A 21823-nucleotide genomic window follows, 5' to 3' on the forward strand; every position below is an offset into this window, starting at 1 on the left:
AGAGGTCATCCTCTCGTGATCACATGTAACCAGTATATAAAGTAATATCCCCGTTATATGTAATACCTATTAACTTACAGATCATCCTCTCATGATCACATGTAACCAATACATAAAGTGATATCTCCGTTATATGTAATATTTTTTTACCTGAGAGGTCATCCTCTCATGATCACAGTCGTCTGAAATATCTTTTACCTGAGAGGTCATCCTCTCATGATCACAGTTGTCTGAAATATCTTTTACCTGAGAGGTCATCCTCTCGTGATCACACTATTGCGTTACATAAACTAATATGGTAGTTACGTGCAGTATGTCTCACTTGTCCATACATATGAGGTTATAACCTGTCGCATCAATCATAAGAACACCTAATTAATTATAAGATAATTATATAATTCTTCACAAAGTCCATTTTGGTATTATGTGTCGGTAAGGAATCGTATGAACAAATATTGCTCCAACTGCAATAGTATAATAATTATTGTCTTCATTAATCTACCTTTTTGTCTTGTGATAAATAACTTATTTAAACAAAATAATCTTTACTGAATCTCAAGTAAAACAAGAAGTCGATATTAAAATAGTACCTGGTGTTAATAATGGGGGTCTTGAGTGCTTCATCCCTGGAGAGTGTTTGGAGCCCCCTCCCCAAATGAAAAGTGAGACAAGGACGCACCCATCCTAGAAGCTTCACGATTATAGACACTGTTTTTGATTTATTGTTATTTGTTATTTATTTATGAACATTTGATGCCTTTACTGGAAAAATCATGGTTTCAATAACTGAAACGTGCGATTATTTTTGTCTTCCTGTAATTTTCAGATTTGTATTAATTATCTCGCTAGTTAAATTCAAATATTATAACTGATATATACTGCCTATCTTGTACCAGAATGGAAAATCACAATAATCAAACCTTTACCTATTTTACTCTATAATTTCATCACATTTCGACACGTGTTTTTATCGGTTGTTACATTGCTGTATGCAAAATAATCATCCAATCATAAGTGTGTGTATCATATATTTTTTAACATGGCTCATTGTGTTTCCACATGTCTCGTTGAGATTGATACAACTTCTATGTCTCTTTCCTCTCTTTCTCTGTATAGGCGAATTAGTCCTAGCAGGTGTATATGACCCTCCAATGTTGAGTAGTTATCGTTTCTAAATGTATTTTGAGTATGATAGGGCCATTTTATCTTTTCACGAGTTCTCGAGTGGTCTGTGTAAGACCATATCTCGCACTGGACGGGACGCTTTCTCTCTTTGCTTTTCATCTTGTACAAGGAAAGCCAACTTTTCCCCCCCTTCAACAGTAAAGTTGAAAATGAAAAGAATAACCTTTATTATGAGATCCAAATAGACCTGGGAGGGAAATGGAGATAAATATTATAAGTGTTGGCTACATATTCCAAATCCGTTCGTTCATAAGCAAACAGTTTTTGCAAAAGCGTCTACTATGGCAAAGACGAAGAGAGACGGTTGGGAAGGAAAGCGAGCGGGGAAAGCGGCACTGATGGAACAACGGATCCATGCCGTATCCGTAGCGAAATTTCTTTATTTTGCGCCGCCGTCATTGTGTTCTCCAGCCTCCTGTAGTTTGTGACTGCATGCGGTGCACGAAGCCTCCATCTCAACGGAGGTAAGTTGTTCATGAATAGAGAACCCCACTGTCGGGGCTTTTTTTGTGACATCCAGGCTCACATAATGGTATATACGCCTTCAGATAATTGTTAGTTCCCAAAGTTTACCACATTCGTCCTACAGAGTGCGCTATAGGCGCGAAGTTTGATCCTGGTCTGCTATCTCTCAATCAGACCTGACCGCCGGTGGGATTTCTGCCGGCAAGGACAGATGGTGGGGGTTCAGAGGACTGCTTATCTGTCCTATATCGTGCCTCACGCCGGAGATCACGTGCGGTGTCTGCACCTTCTTTTTTCGACAACAAAACAATGAAAGTGTCCTTAGGGTAGACTGTCACCAAGACCGCCAGCAGAGATTCAAGTAAAGAAAAAAATCGAACGTTCAGCATTCTCTTGCTGGTTACGTTATTACCAAGGTAAATACAACAGCAAGAACCTTATATTCCATACATTCTGAACTATTTCGTGGCAATATGGCGTGATAATTGCCAGATTAACACTTTATCCATCGTCGAAAATGTCTGCCAGTTCCTTATTATAATAATAACTGTTAACTGACTTATTAATTAAATTTGTATAGTAGCGAATGTTTCTGTTTCATACTAATAAACCTACATCTATATAACATTATCTTTACAAGTATCTCTTGATAGTAAACTTACATCTATATAACATTATCTTTACAAGTATATTTTGATAGTAAACTTAAATCTATATAACATTATCTTTACAAGTATCTCTTGATAGTAAACTTACATCTATATAACATTATCTTTACAAGTATATCTTGATAGTAAACTTACATCTATATAACATTATCTTTACAAGTATATCTTGATAGTAAACCTACATCTATATAACATTATCTTTACAAGTATCTCTTGATAGTAAACTTACATCTATATAACATTATCTTTACAAGTATATCTTGATTGTAAACTTACATCTATATAACATTATCTTTACAAGTATATTTTGATAGTAAACTTACATCTATATAACATTATCTTTACAAGTATATTTTGATAGTAAACTTACATAAATACAACATTATCTTTACAAGTATATCTTGATAGTAAACTTACATCTATATAACATTATCTTTACAAGTATATTTTGATAGTAAACTTACATCTATATAACATTATCTTTACAAGTATATCTTGATAGTAAACTTACATCTATACAACATTATCTTTACAAGTATTTCTTGATAGTAAACTTACATCTATACAATATTATCTTTACAAGTATATCTTGATAGTAAACTTACATCTATATAACATTATCTTTACAAGTATATCTTGATAGTAAACTTACATCTATACAACATTATCTTTACAAGTATCTCTTGATAGTAAACTTACATCTATATAACATTATCTTTACAAGTATATCTTGATAGTAAACTTACATCTATATAACATTATCTTTACAAGTATATTTTGATAGTAAACGTACATCTACACATGATAAACCTGCCAATCTGTGATTATGAAAAAATAAGATATTTACCGGACTTTTAAGTATTCTGAAAATCATTCAAGTTATTTAGTGGTTGATATCTCTCCAGTTGTCATATATATGTGTTTATATATATTAATAGTTTATATCATATGTGCTTTACTTTTTTTTTTCCTGGATATGTTTTTTTCTCTTATTTAGATGAAGTTTAAAACAAATATAAAAGAATATGTTTGGTCCATTTACATAACTTATGTTGTTAAAGCGACGAAACAAATAACATTGAAGATGGAAAAAATGTCAAAGTTCACGTACAAATGAGTACTATCCAGATATGACACGTCATGCGGCCTGTTAACCGTTTACATACCAGCGGTGTGTTTCTTGTAGGTTTATTTTGTTTTTGAATTTCGCGCAAAGCTACTGAGGGCTATCTGCACTAGCCGTCCCTAATTTAACAGTGTAAGACTAGAGGGAAGGCAGCTAGTCATCACCACCCCCCGTCAACTCTTGGGCTACTCTTTTACCAACGAATAGTGGGACTAGCTGTCACATTATAACGTCCCCACGGCTGAATGGAAAAGCATGTTTGGTGTGACAGGTGTTCGAACTCGTGATCCTCGGATTACGAATCGAGTGCCTTAACCACTTGGCCATGCCGGGTCTTATATCTTACTAAACTGTCGAATTCATCAGCCTCTCTACAGAGAGTTTAAAATATATTTATATTTATTGAATTTTTCTTTGAAGTACTGACAGGATCAATACAGAATAACTTGTATAACAACAGACGTTTCTAGTCCTGATACATCTCCGTACAGAAACACGTAACTGTAATAATCGACTTTCAAATGTTACAAGTCATTAAGAAAAGAACAAACAACAACGTATTTCTAACATCTGTTTGAGAGATACTTTACCACTTTACTTCACGGGCTTTCAAACAAATAAAAGTTCTGGAAGGTACCTGAGAAAACATTGTTGTGAAATATTTGGTTTACGCTTCTCTCGAGGTCAGGTCAATGATGTCAGATTATGGTAAATGGAACATTTGTTTGAAGGTTTCAGAGTCTATTTAGCAATGCCTAATGCAACGTAAATTAGTATAATGTTTATGTAGTGGATACAGTGTTAAGTGGTATATAGATTCAAAGACAGTAAATACGGATATAGTTGTTTCCTGCATTGCTACATATCAACCCGCGACACGGAAATAACGATTATATTAATACAGGTTTGCCGGAAATCCAATAAAGGCTATGAAGCACATACCCCGAGAGATAGTAGTAATCTAGTTACATTAACGAGTATTGAGGTGAGGTGATTGTGGTGGTTTATATTCTGGCCAGAGAGAAGGGCCCTTAGAGACTATACAGTGATTACATTATTTGTAAGAGGATCGTCTATACATTTCCCCGAATGTTTCGAAACGTTTCGAAGTTACTATGTGAGACTAAGAAACAATTGGCACTATAGATTTGTCCTTTAAGCCTTGTTCACATAAAGATCGTTGTCAGCAAACTACATCAATTAGATCATACGGGGGGGGATGTTTTGTTTTTATGTTGTTTTCAACTCGCGTACAATTTTGAAACTGCAGCGACATTCCTGTAAGAACATAAAACATGAATACGCTTACCCATGTGCTTAGCCTTTCACATATATTAAAATTTATATGTTAACATCTGTTTATAACTATTAGTTAGGCAGTCTAATGAGAAAATAACAAAACCCTACATTCCGGGCGATTTCGAAAGATCAAACTTTCTTTATTAGGGGAAAATGGAAACATATTTCTATTGTTGTCAGTTTACTTTGTTATTTTAACAAAGAATCAGTTTACTTTGTTTTAACATAGTTAGTTTACTTTGTTTTGACATAGTCAGTTTACTTTGTTTTGGCATAGTCAGTTTACTTTGTTTTGACATAGTCAGTTTACTTTGTTTTGACATAGTCAGTTTACTTTGTTTTAACATGGTCAGTTTACTTTGTTTTAACATAGTCAGTTTACTTTGTTTTAACATAGTCAGTTTACTTTGTTTTAACATAGTCAGTATAATTTGTTTTAACATAGTCAGTTTACTTTGTTTTAACATAGTCAATTTACTTTGTTTTAACATAGTCAGTTTATATTGTTTTGGCATAGTCAGTTTATTTTGTTTTAACATAGTTTTTTTGTTTTAACATAGTCATGTTACTTTGTTTTGACATAGTCAGTTTACTTTGTTTTGACATAGTCAGTTTACTTTGTTTTGACATAGTCAGTTTATTTTGTTTTAACATAGTCAGTTTACTTTGTTTTGACATAGTCAGTTTACTTTGTTTTGACATAGTCAGTTTACTTTGTTTTAACATAGTCAGTTTACTTTGTTTTAACATAGTTAGTTTATTTTGTTTTAACATAGTCAGTTTACTTTGTTTTAGCATAGTCAGTTTACTTTGCTTTAACATAGTCAGTTTACTTTGTTTTAACATAGTCAATTTACTTTGTTTTAACATAGTCAGTTTATATTGTTTTGGCATAGTCAGTTTATTTTGTTTTAACATAGTCAGTTTACTTTGTTTTGACATAGTCAGTTTACTTTGTTTTAACATAGTCAGTTTATTTTGTTTTTAACAGAGTCAGTTTATTTTGTTTTAACATAGTCAGTTTACTTTGTTTTAACAGAGTCAGTTTATTTTGTTTTTAACAGAGTCAGTTTATTTTGTTTTAACATAGTCAGTTTACTTTGTTTTAACATAGTCAGTTTACTTTGTTTTAGCATAGTCAGTTTACTTTGTTTTTAACATAGTCAGTTTACTTTGTTTTAACAGAGTCAGTTTATTTTGTTTTAACAGAGTCAGTTTATTTTGTTTTTAACAGAGTCAGTTTATTTTGTTTTAACATAGTCAGTTTACTTTGTTTTAACATAGTCAGTTTACTTTGTTTTGACATAGTCAGTTTACTTTGTTTTAACATAGTCAGTTTACTTTGTTTTAACATAGTTAGTTTATTTTGTTTTAACATAGTCAGTTTACTTTGTTTTAGCATAGTCAGTTTACTTTGTTTTAACATAGTCAGTTTACTTTGTTTTAACATAGTCAGTTTACTTTGTTTTAACATAGTCAATTTACTTTGTTTTAACATAGTCAGTTTATATTGTTTTTAACATAGTCAGTTTACTTTGTTTTAACATAGTCAGTTTACTTTGTTTTAACATAGTCAGTTTACTTTGTTTTAACATAGTCAGTTTATTTTGTTTTAACATAGTCAGTTTACTTTGTTTTAACATAGTCAGTTTACTTTGTTTTAACATAGTCAGTTTACTTTGTTTTAACATAGTCAATTTACTTTGTTTTAACATAGTCAGTTTATATTGTTTTAACATAGTCAGTTTATTTTGTTTTAACATAGTTTTTTTGTTTTAACATAGTCAGGTTACTTTGTTTTGACATAGTCAGTTTATTTTGTTTTAACATAGTCAGTTTACTTTGTTTTGACATAGTCAGTTTACTTTGTTTTAACATAGTCAGTTTACTTTGTTTTAGCATAGTCAGTTTACTTTGTCTAACATAGTCAGTTTACTTTGTTTTAACATAGTCAGTTTATTTTGTTTTAACAGAGTCAGTTTATATTGTTTTTAACATAGTCAGTTTATTTTGTTTTTAACAGAGTCAGTTTATTTTGTTTTAACATAGTCAGTTTACTTTGTTTTAGCATAGTCAGTTTACTTTGTTTAACATAGTCAGTTTACTTTGTTTTAACATAGTCAGTTTATTTTGTTTTTAACAGAGTCAGTTTACTTTGTTTTTAACAGAGTCAGTTTATTTTGTTTACTTTATTCAGTTTACTTTATTATTTACCAAAGAACCAGTTAACTTTGTTATTTAATAAAAAGTCATTTTCCTTGGTTATTTTAACAAAGAGTCAGTTTATCTTGTTTTTAACAGAGTCATTTTCGTTGGTTATTTTAACAAAGAGTTAGTTTATCTTGTTTTTAACAGAGTAATTTACTTGGTTATTTTAACAAAGAGTCAGTTTACCTTGTTTCTAACAAAGAATCAGTCTATCTTGTTTTTAACAAAGAGTCAGTTTACCTTGTTTTTAACAAAGCGTCACTTTCCCTTGTTATTTTAACAAACAGTCTGTTTAATAACATTTAAGCACTAAAATGTAACTATTTTATCATTCTGAGATTAACGCCAACAAGAAGTATTCTCTAATAAATGAGACATTTCACAGTATTGTTCTAAGAATTAAAATGAAATGTCCCCAGGAGAAAAGTAAGTGAACGTATTATTATATTATTATAACTGTTTCGTTATTTATGCGTCAGAGTCCTACTTGAAACATATATTATATATAAATCCAGGTGTACCAGAGTTTGGAGAACTTGACATTGCCCTAATTTGCTTGTGGTTTGAATGCTCCAGAGAGCCCACTGTCCGCTTATATTAACGAGCCGTGCCACACATGAGCCGGGGGTAAACAATAGTGACATTTCATGGTCTCCCGACAGCTATGAATCAGCGGAACTGTCGTCACGGTAGTTTGTTGGATATTTAGGCTCTACGGATATACGTTCTTCACTGAAGTGACGAAGATATTCGCCTAACATCTAATCAATACAAAAATGTTAGTTTGCCTGTATAGTTGACTTTACTCTCACTAATGAAGCTACGAAGCCTCTTTACTATTATTAAATATTTATTATCTTTCATATGTTTTATATAAACCCCGACTTTCTTTTATTTAAAAATAAATATTTGTTTTCTACTCGCAAATTAATCCAACTTTTCAAAATATATAATATCTTAGAATTTTTTGTGTTTTTTCTTGACCTCCTGATTTGTAACCAAAATATTTAGATAATAATCATTTTACGGACTATTTTTAATTACTACCAGTATAATTATTTGGATAATTCATCTCGTTTACTAGACTTATAAGATGACGTTAATTTGCTTTGAAACGTTTAAAGGCTTAGTTCAATTATAATGTTAAAGTACATTTGAAAGGTGTTTACGTCACGTGACGGTCGACAACAGAATAACACAAAAAATATCCACAAAATGTCTTTCATTATTTATATTAAAAACAAATGAATGCTGCTGTATTACGGCAGGGGTTAAAAACTTATAAAAACATAATAAAAATTGTTAAAGATTTTTAGTCGATACGTTAACGTTTGTTTCTTCTTCCTTTGCAGTATTTTCATACTGTTATGTGTGGTACCAAAAAAAAACTTATAAAAAACGTATATAAAAATTACATACGTAGTAAAATCAATCGTGAATATTCAGAGACGTCGATAATTCAGATCAATAATTTGAATAACTTCAAAAATATCTACGTAAAAAAGGTTCTGGTTTCAAAATCTGACTTCTTCTAAGATTAGAAGTTTTACGCGTATTTTCTCATATACTTCATTGTAACTTGGTCGAATTTTAATTTTGTCAAATAACATTTAACGTATTTATTCATATCAAATACACGCTGTAATCATATTGTAGCTGTATTGGTATCAGATTTATCCGTACCAAATACACGTTATAATGACATTTATCTGTGTTTATAACAGATTCATCCGTATTAAACTCACATTATAATGATACTTATCTGTGTTTATACCAGTTTTATCCGTACCAAAATCACGTTATAATGACGTATACTACGTTTATACTAGATTCATCCATATTAAATACACATTATAATGATATTTAAGCTGTGTTTATATCAGAAAATGTAAATAAAAGGTTATTAATATATCAAGACGAGGAGAAATTAGACGTACATTAGTCTAAAACAAACAGTTTAGTCACGTGATAATACGAAAGCTTCGATTATCGTGTGCAGTGCTAGTCCTGAACAAAGAAGTGGTGAGGCGAAATAAAAACTATGCTACTTTTAATTGTTTTAGTTTAGACGTTATTCGTACACCTTGAATAGCCACACTAAACGACTTGTTTCTATTTAATTGGCAAGAATCACGGCGCGCTCAGTATTAACATTAGCCTTGTATTATGTGAAACATGAGGTAAAGTCATCGCTTGTAGATTTATAAAAAACACACTCAAAGATATTCACTGAATGACATCAAAAGCAGGAATCAAAAACTCTTTTATGAAGAACTATACCTAAATATAAATGTCAAGATATCAAAATCAAAAACACAAATATTATTTTAAATAACGCAGAGAAACGTGCTCAAATATTAGTTTGTATAACACAGAAAAATATGCTCAACTATTAGTTTGTATAATGTAGAAAAACACGTTTAAATATTAGTTTGTATAATATAAAAACTATGCTAAATTATTGGTTTGTTTAATACAGAAAAGTATGTCCAAATATTAGTTTGTATAATACAGAAAAGTATGTTCAAATATTAGTTTGTATAATATAAAAACTATGCTAAATTATTGGTGTACATAATACAGAAAAGTATGTTCAAATATTAGTTTGTATAATACGGAAAGCATGCTCAACTATTAGTTTCTATAATACGGAAAAGTATGTCCAAATATTGGTTTGTATAATACAGAAAAGTATGTCCAAATATTAGTTTGTATAATACAGAAAAGTATGTCCAAATATGGGTTTGTATAATACAGAAAAGTATTTCCAAATATTAGTTTGTATAATACAGAAAATTTTTTTTCAAATATTAGTTTGTATAATACGGAAAACATGCTCAACTATTAGTTTCTATAATACGGAAAAGTATGTTCAAATATGGGTTTGTATAATACAGAAAAGTATGTTCAAATATTAGTTTGTATAATACAGAAAAGTATGTCCAAATATCAGTTTGTATAATACGGAAAACATGCTCAACTATTAGTTTGTACGATATAGAAAAACACATTTAAATATTAATTTGTATAATACAGAAAACATGCTCAGCTATTAGTTTCTATAATACGGAAAAGTATGTCCAAATATTAGTTTGTATAATACGGAAAGCATGCTCAACTATTAGTTTCTATAATACGGAAAAGTATGTTCAAATATTAGTTTGTATAATACAGAAAAGTATGTCCAAATATTAGTTTGTATAATACAGAAAAGTATGTCCAAATATTAGTTTGTATAATACGGAAAGCATGCTCAACTATTAGTTTCTATAATACGGAAAAGTATGTCCAAATATTAGTTTGTATAATACAGAAAAGTATGTCCAAATATTAGTTTGTATAATACGGAAAACATGCTCAAAGAGTTAATTTTATTCAATGTTACAATTGATAATTAAACATTAAACACTCCAACAATCATGTATTCTCCACGCAATCCTAACGTGGCCGCTGTATGACACCAAAAACAGCGTGAAAAACACAGAAAAATCGAAAGCTATCCATTCTGAGACCTGCAGAATAGTGTATTTGTACCAAATCCCATGTTAGCTGGTTGACATGCATGTGAATATTTCACGAAAACCTAAACTGTACTTCCTCACTGAAAAATTGAGCAAATCACAAGGAATCCAAAATTATTTTTCTGCTAAATCCGATGTAAATTGTCCGAAAAACAACAGAGTCATTGGCAAAAAATTCCAAAATTATGCTTTTTGTGGCATCTTGACCACCCATAATTGCCAAAAGTGAGCAAATTCGCCATTTATATCTTTGCACCAAATCCCATGTAAATTAGTCAAAATATGGCCGAGAAACTGAACCAAAAGCAAAAGATTTTGTGTTGTTTTTTTTGTGATCTCTGGTCCCTAAAAAGTACCTCAAAATTGGTAAATCCGACTTTTTTGGATATCAATGGGAATTTATATTTAGGCCAAAAAGGACTAACTATAAAAGAATCGTATTGGTGCGCTGGGCCAAAAAGAGAACTTTTCAAGTCAATGAAAGGAAGGAAAAATATTCGATTAGAAAGCGTAAGAAAAAACAGAAGAACATTGTATATCTGCCGATGTACAGCTAGTTACTACAAATCGTAACATTCACAATCAAAGACGTTTTGACAATTGGTTCCAACTATGTATAACAGCCCACAAATAAACTTGCACATCGTGAACGCTAAAACTAAGAAAATCTTTTTTTTTATAGTTGCGTAAACCACACTATATTACGTTGCACAGCGTTAAAAACACACACAAAGTTCGATGTTTACAGCATGTGATTAAACACGTTTTATATTTAAATAAACAACACTAGAATATTATGTTGCACAACGTTATAAACAAACACAAAGTTCATTGTTTACAGCATGTGATTAAACACGTTTTATATTTAGATGAACAACACTAGAATATTACGTTGCACAGCGTTAAAAACACACACAAATTTCATTGTTTACAGCATGTGATTAAACACGTTTTATATTTAGATAAACAACAAAAGAATATTATGTTGCACAACGTTAAAAACACAAACAACGTTCATTGTTTACAGCATGTAATTTGATAGTGGGCTCAAACAGCACCTCACTCAACAGTAAGTTTGTACGCTGTGAAGAAACGCAAGTATTCTGACAAACAACGCAACTACAACACAACTTAAAAGTTTGCATTACAAATAATAATATGAACTGTACTCGAAAAATGTCTCACTTTGAAATTATGAAAAGCAATGCTCGTGTATTTACGTGAATAGCTATAATAACTGTTGCCTTCAGAATAGAGGTGGCATGTTATAGCGATTGTTTGATTGTTCAGCAGAGGCTTACCTGTACATAACCGTCCTTAATTTTGAGCTGGTAAAGTATAGAGTAGGTAGCTGGTCAACAGAACCCTCCGCCAACTATTAGTCTACTATTGTCTGATCGAACATATGGGATATGATCAGGATTAATATACACATCCCTAATGAAACAGCAAGGGTAAAATACTGGTTAAAGGGTAAAATACTTGTTAAAGGGTAAAATACTGGTTAAAGGGTAAAATACTGGTTAAAGTTATTTTTAACATTCTTTAACATATATCTGTAGGATAAAGGTAATTTTTCTAAACTTTTTTATCAAAATGTGTAAATCCTTCCAGTAAGCACTACGGATTAGAAAAGACAGTGATTTAGAACTATCACTGGACACTGGTTTCTGAGCCGTCATGGACTTAACACACTTGCTGCGTTACGTTTACTAAACACCAGAAAGTGTGCCTATCTGAAATAAGATTATCTTTCGTAAACACAGGCTTCATTTGTATTTTCAAGACGGTTGGTATGGGTATTAAAACTTTAATTAAAATAAAGTACAGAACAACGTTACGACCTTCTCAGATCAATTTCAGGTTAACAAAGAGATTTTTGTAAACCCTCTTTGTTAATCTGAAGATGGCCTAAGAAGGTCAAAATGTTGTTTTACATTTTGCTTCAGTTAAAGTTTTAATACCCATACCAACCGTCTTATGAATACATTTTCACTCAAAGTGTGTTTCTCGTCATCACGAATAGTCGTCACTTGGTGAAAGAGGGGCGTTATTTCTGATTGGCTCGCGATATGACTCCTAAAAGTTACAAAAACTTCGTTTTCGTGGAAAAAAAAAAACTGAAAAATCTTAGCTCAAAATAATGTATTTTGGTTTTACATCATGTATAGATTTCTCTCCATAAATTATTTTCTTGAAAACAAGAAATAACCGATTCAAATTTGAAAGCATTTTACAAATTTTATCAGCAAGGGTTAGCTGTTATATAGAGACAGATGTCACTTTAAGTTCCATAACTGGTATATGTCCGGCCCTCTATATGCAGTTTCGTGTAAGTACGTCACCGTTCTAGTTGATTCTTTGCTCTGACAATTAACAAGTTCCAATGTATACAAATGATAATAACTAATCTGACACCTAGCAAATAATATCTTTAAATAAGACAGTTGATTCTAAAATATGTTCAGTTTGCTTTACGTTTCAACAGTATTATTCAAAACCTCACTTCGTATTCAGCATTGTTGATATAATAGCGCAACAATATACATTTCTCCCATATGACTGCCCTGGATTGCCCTAAAAATTCACGTTTACTCGCAATATTCCTCATAACAATAACTGGTAATATAGGTGTCAAAATAATCGTGTTATAGTTTACGGTTTAAAATGGATTCTCATAAAAATGTCGTGAACGCATACTGTTCATTGTAACTAATAACAAAGGCCTGACGACTTTAGCTTCATAAAAGTTTTGGTTTCAGCAACTGTTTTTACATAATTCAGTTACGTACATTTTGAATATAACATTATTATTATTTTTATCACGTAAGAACTTTTTTTTTACAAATCAGTCAAAAACAAACACTCTCTTATTTAGATCAAATTTACAAATATAACATAATATGTTTGGGTTGTTTATACACCCTATGTTGCCATAGCGACAAACAAGTAGTATTGAAAAGAAAAATAATGTCAAAGGGCACGTTTAAACAAATACTAACCAGAAATGACAAGTCACGGGGCCTGTTAACTGTCTATATACTAGCGGTGCGTATGTCGTGGATTCTAGAACGAACGATAAGACTCTCACGTCGCAATTAATGTAGAGAAATCTATAGCCAGTGGCTGTCAATATTTTAAACGTCACAAAATGTGACCTGATTTCAATGAAAATGATTCACGTGTGTAAAAGTACATTGTGACGTTTTGTGAAAAACTTGCACGTGATGGAGTAATCAATATCATATTCGATTCAAAGTACAGGAATTACTGTCGAACACGTGAAAAGTCCAAGACAATAAATTAAAGCAGGCCTGTGTATCCAAGTGCTCATTAAAGCAAAAATAACCCATCATATCAATACATCTGATACTATTACTTTTAGTTTAACACTTGAGTGCTCTAGGATACCACAAACTCATCCAATTTATTCTTAACAATGTTAATAAACGTTGTATTTCTTATCACTGTTTTTAACAGCTTCTATTCGACGTTTATGTATTTTTAGCTAACCATAAAACATAATGTAGTTCTCTTTATTTTTATATCTCATCTAAAAGTAACATATCATATGTTTGTGTGTTTTCTTATAGCAAAACCACGTTGGACTATCTGCTGAGTCTACCGAGGAGAATCGAACCCCTGATATAAGCGTTGTAAATGTATATATTTACCTCTGTAATAGCGAGGGACATATCATATGTTAGCACACCTCTATAGTTGCTGTTATTACTATACTCCTACATTAGAATAATGATTAAATCATCATAATAATCTAGACATTGTTAGACGCGCGTTACAACAGATTCTAGAAATAGAATATTAAAGGCAGTTTTAAAATTTAACAAATATCTTAATATCAAACAGTTCCATATAAAAACCACTATAAAACCACAAAAGTGAAACGTTGGTTAAAATATAACAAGATATATATGTATACATATCTGGTGTATAAAAGTCGTTTTTCTAAACGTTTCACAAAAATTTGTAAGCAAATAACGTCAACGTCAACAAAGTCTCTGTTAACAAAGTATGTCTCCGGATTTACAACGCTGAAATCATTGGTTCGATTCCCTTCGGTGGGCTCCACAGATAGCCCGATGTGGCTTTGCTATAAGAAAGCATACACACTGTTAACAAAGAATATAAAGAAAACGAACGGTTGTTTTAAGTTATGTCTTCATGACTAGGCCTGGCATGGCCGAGCGCGTAAGGCGTGCGACTCGTAATCCGAGGGTCGCGGGTTCGCGGCCGCGTCGCGCTAAACATGCTCGCCCTCCCAGCCATGGGGGTGTATAATGTGACGGTCAATCCCACTACTCGTTGGTAAAAGAGTAGCCCAAGAGTTGATGGTGGTGGTGATGACTAGCTGCCTTCCCTCTAGTCTTACACTGCTAAATTAGGGACAGCTAGCACAGATAGCCCTCGAGTAGCTTTGTGCGAAATTCAAAAAAAACAAACAATCTTCATGACTAAAAAAAACTATATGAGACAAAATGAAAAGACCTGATAGATTTTCAAAATGAAATATAGATTGTGATTGACGTCACATTACGTTTATACTATTCTTATGTATGATATTAAATATTTCTTATTGTTTCTCAGTTGCTTAAGACTTGGTTGAGAAAATATAAATCGTTTGTTCCAGCGAAACCTTGCTGTTATAAATATTTGTTTTTATATAAGTTGATCCCATAAAAAACAAATGGCTGGGTAATTAAGGCACTTGACTCGTAATCTGAGTATTTCGGGTTCAAATCCCCTTCACACTAAACATGCTCGCTATTTCAGCCGTGGGGGCGTTATAATGTGATGGTCAATCCCACTATTCGTTGGTGAAAGAATAAGACAAGAGTTTGTGGTGGATGGTGATGACTAGCTGCTAAATTACGGACGGCTAGAGCAGATAGCTCTCGTGTGGCTTTGCGCAAAATCCAATACAAACATGTTTGTGTAGATTATACTGTTCCATTCTGTTCCAATGATACTAGAACGATTACCTTTATATACTAGATGTACTTCCGCATGGTCCCTGGAAGTATTCTATTTCAAAAGTAAATAAAAAATTCAAGAGGAAAAAATGTTTCTATTTCTTGGTTTTGAAGTTCATATGTCACGCTGTGTTGTACCATACAAAGTGCATAATGTTTCTTTTCATTCCTATTACGTGCACTTTTTACTGACTTTACAACTGTACAAATTGCAACGTTAAGCATACTTTATGTAACATCATTTTAATGTCTACTGACTGACGACAGATAACACATTACTGTATATTGTCTCCCCCCTCTGAAACAGTGGCACGGATTAGGATTTATAACGCTAAAATCAGAGCTTCGATTCCCCTCGGTGGATATAGCAAAAAGCCTAATGAGGCTTTACTGTAAGAAAACATACGAGTGGTTAAAACAGGTGACCTCACCAAGTGGCCTGTGACCCACTATCGAGGAAATAAGAAAGGTATTTATATTATTTTTATTACTGAGCGTAGAGCTACACAGTATGTTCGCTGTGGCCAAGTTCACCGCCGGTGTTAAAGCTTTACTTTTGGCGCGATAAGCTCTCAGACTTTCCACTGAAACACTAGGGGGCAGAACACTGTTAAAGAACTAAATTTTTTCGTTGTTAGGCTCAACGCTTTACAATGGGCTAGCTGTGGTGTGCCCACTACATGTATTTATCGAAACCCGAATTTCATCGTTATAACATTTCAGATTTACCCTTGAACAAGCAGGGGCAGAAAAGTGCTTATGAAGTAAGATATAAGTGAAATAATTCGATACCGAAAGTGGTTCTATATGAAAGCACGTGCACAAATAATCCGGTTAGATGTACAAGCTCAAAATGGTTTCATAACTTGTATAACTCTTCTGTAGTTAATAAAGGAATTTTGTAAATCTACCTCACATAAGTTTCGGAGATTCGGATCACAATCTCAAAGGTATATTATTGCTTTGAACATTTATTGATTTTCAAAATGACTCACTAGAATTAAATAATTACTATAGATATTACTTCCCGCTAAATTATTGACTGAAACTTAATTATTGTTATAAATATTACTTCCTACAAAATGATTGACTAGAATTAAATTATTACTATAGACGTTACTTCCCGCTAAATTATTGACTGAAACTTAATTATTGTTATAAATATTACTTCCCACAAAATGAGTGACTAGAATTAAATTATTACTATAGATATTACTTCCCGCTAAATTATTGACTAAAACTTAATTATTGTTATAAATATTACTTCCCACAAAATGACTCACTAGAATTAAATAATTACTATAGATATTACTTCCCGCTAAATTATTGACTAAAACTTAATTATTGTTATAAATATTACTTCCCACAAAATGACTCACTAGAATTAAATAATTACTATAGATATTACTTCCCGCTAAATTATTGACTAAAACTTAATTATTGTTATAAATATTACTTCCCACAAAATGACTCACTAGAATTAAATAATTACTATAGATATTACTTCCCGCTAAATTATTGACTAAAACTTAATTATTGTTATAAATATTACTTCCCAAAAAATGACTCACTAGAATTAAATAATTACTATAGATATTACTTCCCGCTAAATTATTGACTAAAACTTAATTATTGTTATAAATATTACTTCCCACAAAATGACTCACTAGAATTAAATTATTACTATAGATATTACTTCCCGCTAAATTATTGACTAAAACTTAATTATTGTTAATATTCGTCCAAATAAGATAATTCGACAAAAACTTGACGCTAGACAAAGATTAACGAATGTTGATTGTCAGTGTTGAATTTTGAAATTTTTGTTCAGTTTCTAACAAATAATGACACAAATAATAATTAACACGAATCTTCATAGAGGCCGCTCTTGCTATACATCTTACCCCTATCGGTATAATTATTTAAATTTAAACGTAAATCTTTTACGTTGTTTCTTCATCTTGTTTATGCACAAAAGACGAACAAGCGTCCATTTTCGTAGGTTATATTACTGCATATACCAGCTGGAATACCTGTTTCATATACGGGTAAAAATGTTTAAAAAAATTTATGTAAAAAGTTTAAAATAACCCTATAAAACTGTAAAACATAAAACCACAAACGTGTGTATCTCTGCATAGACTCAACAAACCTTCATACCAAAGGCACATCGGGCTATCTGCTGAGCCCACTGAGGGGAATCGAACCCCCTGATTTTAGCATTGTAAATCCGAACACATACCACTGTGCTAGCGGGGGGCACCAAAGTTGGTAAAGGTCCTTCAACAGGGGACTAAGTAATGGAAAAAAAAGCAAAATGCAAAGGTGAAAAATTGTATGTATCTGTCTCTTCATAGGTCCAATGAAACTCCATCTATAGGGGCCGAAGTAGTGGTAAAAATGCCCATAAAAACTGCAAAATTGAAAATTTTGTATGTACCCCTGCATGGACCTAATTACCTTCTATGCGAATTTTGGTGAATATTCGTCCATACCCTGCGAAGTAGTGACATGGACATAGATCATACGGCACACAGTAATATTATATATATATATATAAGTAGTTACATGGACATAGAGCATACAACAGACAGTACTGTTATATTTATATAGATAATTATTTCCATTGGATATACAACAGACAGTTCTATTATATTTATATAGATAAGTAGTTACATGAACGTATAGCATACAACAGACAGTACTATTATATTTATATAGATAAGTAGTAACATGTACATACAACAGACAGTACTGTTATATTTATATAGAAGATGCATAACATGATATATAAAACAACAATTTAAACAGTAGTGTATTTTCAGTTGTTTCTTCCATTCCAAAAACAGTGCTATCGTTTCGTTTTTCTACACTCTATTTTTCACAATGCCGTTATTGCCTTTATTGTTTCTATTTTTCCACTCCAGAAACAGTGTTACCGTTTCGTTTTTCTACACTTCACAATGCCGTTATTGTTTCTATTTTTCCACTCCAAAAACAGTGTTACCGTTTCGTTTTTCTACACTTCACAATGCCGTTATTGTTTCTATTTTTCCACTGTTACCGTTTCGTTTTTCTACACTTCACAATGCCGTTATTGTTTCTATTTTTCCACTCCAAAAACAGTGTTACCGTTTCGTTTTTCTACACTTCACAATGCCTTTATTGTTTCTATTTTTCCACTCCAGAAACAGTGTTACCGTTTCGTTTTACTACACTTCACAATGCCGTTATTGTTTCTATTTTTCCACATCAAATATAGGTTATCGTTTGTTTGTTTTTTCAAAGCACCGTTACTGTTTCGTTTGTTTTTTCCTCTCCAACAACAGCGTTACCGTTTCTTTTTTCTTCACTTCTTAATAGAACGTATTTTTTATAATTCTCTGAACTCGTTTTTTCGTTTATAGTTTTTCAAACTCTAACCGTATTTACGTGTTTAAAAACTCTAACCGTATTTACGTGTTTAGTTTAAGTAAACCTTGTGAAGCATTGGGATAAATTTATTCGCACCTCAAATATAATCTCTTCAAATATACATGTAGATACAGTGGGTGTAATAAGTCGATATACAACGATATACAGTAATACCGGCTCGTCTCACAATACGTTAATACGTATATTCTCATTTTTCTGAGTACCAAGAAGCTAGCTAATTATTTTTAACCGTACAGAACCAGTACGGCTTCTATCTCGACCTCCATACATGTATTTTATTACTACGCTAGACTATATGACATGTACATTGATGTTATAAATAAAATACTCTCGATAGCAAGTGATACTTCAGAGTGCAGCTCTTTAAACATTTGTTATAGTAAGTTCTGTATCTGACTGCTTGCTATTATATCTGACACTTTACTCTCCAAATACCGTAGTCAGAATTAATATTTTTACCCCAGTTCGGACTATCTGAGGGTCCTTGGTTCGCGTTCTGTTGCCGTTTGGGTTAAGTCTCACTATTGTATTACAGCAGTTCTAGAGTTGACGACAAATGTTGTCAATTACCTACCTTCCACCTCATCTATCAATTCTAGGGATACATATGACAATGACAACCAATATGTCGTTTTGAGGCGAATTTACGAAACTAGAAATCAAATTAAATAACCCAAATGTTCTAAAAATTCGCTAAAATTGTTTTAAGATATTTAAGTTACGTCTCACATGATAAGTAAAATCCGTTTCTGGGTGTATCAGAGAAATCGTTTGATGTATTGTATCGTATTTTTGCACTTTACAATTATATTAAAATCGTATTAACAACTAATTATACATACAAAATGGTAAACTATTAGAGATATATAAATATTCCCCACTTTGAGAGTTCCTGAATTTGAATATTTATATTTGAACAGCAAAATTACACTGAGTTCGAATATTTCTTTCTAACATTTGTATTTCTCAGCTGATGGTGTTTTTGAATATTTTTTTTAAATTAAATTATATAATGTAGTAATAAGATAATTTTAAAAACTCACCCTTGTAAAGAACAACCCCTTGATGTTGTTACACACACGACCTATGTCGCCTCAGTTAACGAAGCACGGATGTTAAGTTTCTGATATACCTTAGCAACATTAACTTTTAACTGACACCTTGTGACCACTACCAAATAACAGAACTTTACCCAAGTCTACTCCGAAACACGACCTACATACAGAGCTTGGTGGCCACTTACTGGCATTTTACTTGAGAGATAACTGTGGGACAGAGACATGGCTTTATCAGCAACCAATCGGCTTGTTTCATTTTCATGATGTCACACCTGTGTGGGTGCAATCAGGCGAAGAAAGCTCTTATTGACATACGGGTGGAGTTTTCTACTGAGGAAGATAGGCTCCGCCCCTCAGAACGCCCTCGGCAAAAGTTTCTATTATGGAAAATTAGAATTTATTGCATAAAGTATTTAATAAGGCGGAAAAATAAAAGCAGTGAACCCATATTCGTAACGACAGATTTTTGATTTAACAGACAAAGAGAGAAATATTTCCACGATACTCACGATGCTCTGTTTTTAAAAGTTAGCCACAGAAATGATTCTCTATAGATACCATTTCCCAACGTGAAACGGTGAGTGTTAAATTGATCAATTAGTATGTCAGATCCGCAACGTGAAACGATGTTTCCTTATGGCAGCCGTTGGTTTTATTCATCTGGTGATTTAAGACGTAGGCCTGAAACGTGAAACGGTGTTTATTCAAGATCAGCCATTGGTTTGGTTCATCTGGTGAGTTTAAACGTAGACCTACAACGCGAAACGGTGTTTATTCAAGATCAGCCATTGGTTTGGTTCATCTGGTGAGTTTAAACGCAGACCTACAACGCGAAACTGTGTTTATTCAAGATCAGCCATTGGTTTGGTTCATCTGGTGAGTTTAAACGCAGACCTACAACGCGAAACGGTGTTTATTCAAGATCAGCCATTGGTTTGGTTCATCTGGTGAGTTTAAACGCAGACCTACAACGCGAAACGGTGTTTATTCAAGATCAGCCATTGGTTTGGTTCATCTGGTGAGTTTAAACGTAGACCAACAACGCGAAACGGTGTTTATTCAAGATCAGCCATTGGTTTGGTTCATCTGGTGAGTTTAAACGCAGACCTACAACGTGAAACGGTGTTTATTCAAGATCAGCCATTGGTTTGGTTCATCTGGTGAGTTTAAACGCAGACCTACAACGCGAAACGGTGTTTATTCAAAATCAGCCATTGGTTTGGTTCATCTGGTGAGTTTAAACGTAGACCTACAACGCGAAACGGTGTTTATTCAAGATCAGCCATTGGTTTGGTTCATCTGGTGAGTTTAAACGCAGACCTACAACGTGAAACGGTGTTTATTCAAGATCAGCCATTGGTTTGGTTCATCTGGTGAGTTTAAACGTAGACCTACAACGCGAAACGGTGTTTGTTTGAGTGCAGCCGGTAGTTTCGTTCAATTTGTACAAATGTGAATGACTTTGAAAAAAATGACCAGTTGTTGTTCACGAATTTTATTTAAGACATTTACGTTTTTACAAAGGTTTTGTAACCGTTTCACTAATTAGTAATAGCAACCTGAGAACCGTGAAAAGGTCTACATCACGTGTGATGACAATATACCACTAATATTATTTTTATTGTTTACTCCATATTTCCAGCTTCTCCTACAAATAATAAAATAATAGTTTTCGAAATTATAAGGTTTAACCTATCTCATGTTCATGATTATTTGTTTTTCATGAAATGATGCGTTTTGGTTCGGTTTGCTTTGAATTTCGCGCAAAGCTACATGAGGACTATCTGCGCTAGAGGAAAGCCAGCTAGTAATCATTACCCACCGTCAACTTTTAGGCTAATTTTTTACAAACGAATAGTGGGACTGA

At 32.4% G+C, this 21823-nt stretch overlaps 1 pseudogene across 1 annotated transcript in view; it reads right to left on the reverse strand.

Moving 5' to 3' along the window:
- Positions 1 to 20137, reverse strand: part of LOC143256491 (paired box protein Pax-6-like) — a 327851-nt pseudogene extending 307714 nt beyond the window's left edge. Inside the window, exon 1 of the transcript XR_013031384.1 lies at positions 19942 to 20137. The product of XR_013031384.1 is annotated as a paired box protein Pax-6-like (transcript). The remainder of the gene's footprint in view (positions 1 to 19941) is intronic.
- Positions 20138 to 21823: the final 1686 nt, after the last annotated feature.

The sequence above is a fragment of the Tachypleus tridentatus genome, chromosome 7, assembly GCF_004210375.1.
Source record: "Tachypleus tridentatus isolate NWPU-2018 chromosome 7, ASM421037v1, whole genome shotgun sequence".
Classification (NCBI taxonomy): domain Eukaryota; kingdom Metazoa; phylum Arthropoda; class Merostomata; order Xiphosura; family Limulidae; genus Tachypleus; species Tachypleus tridentatus.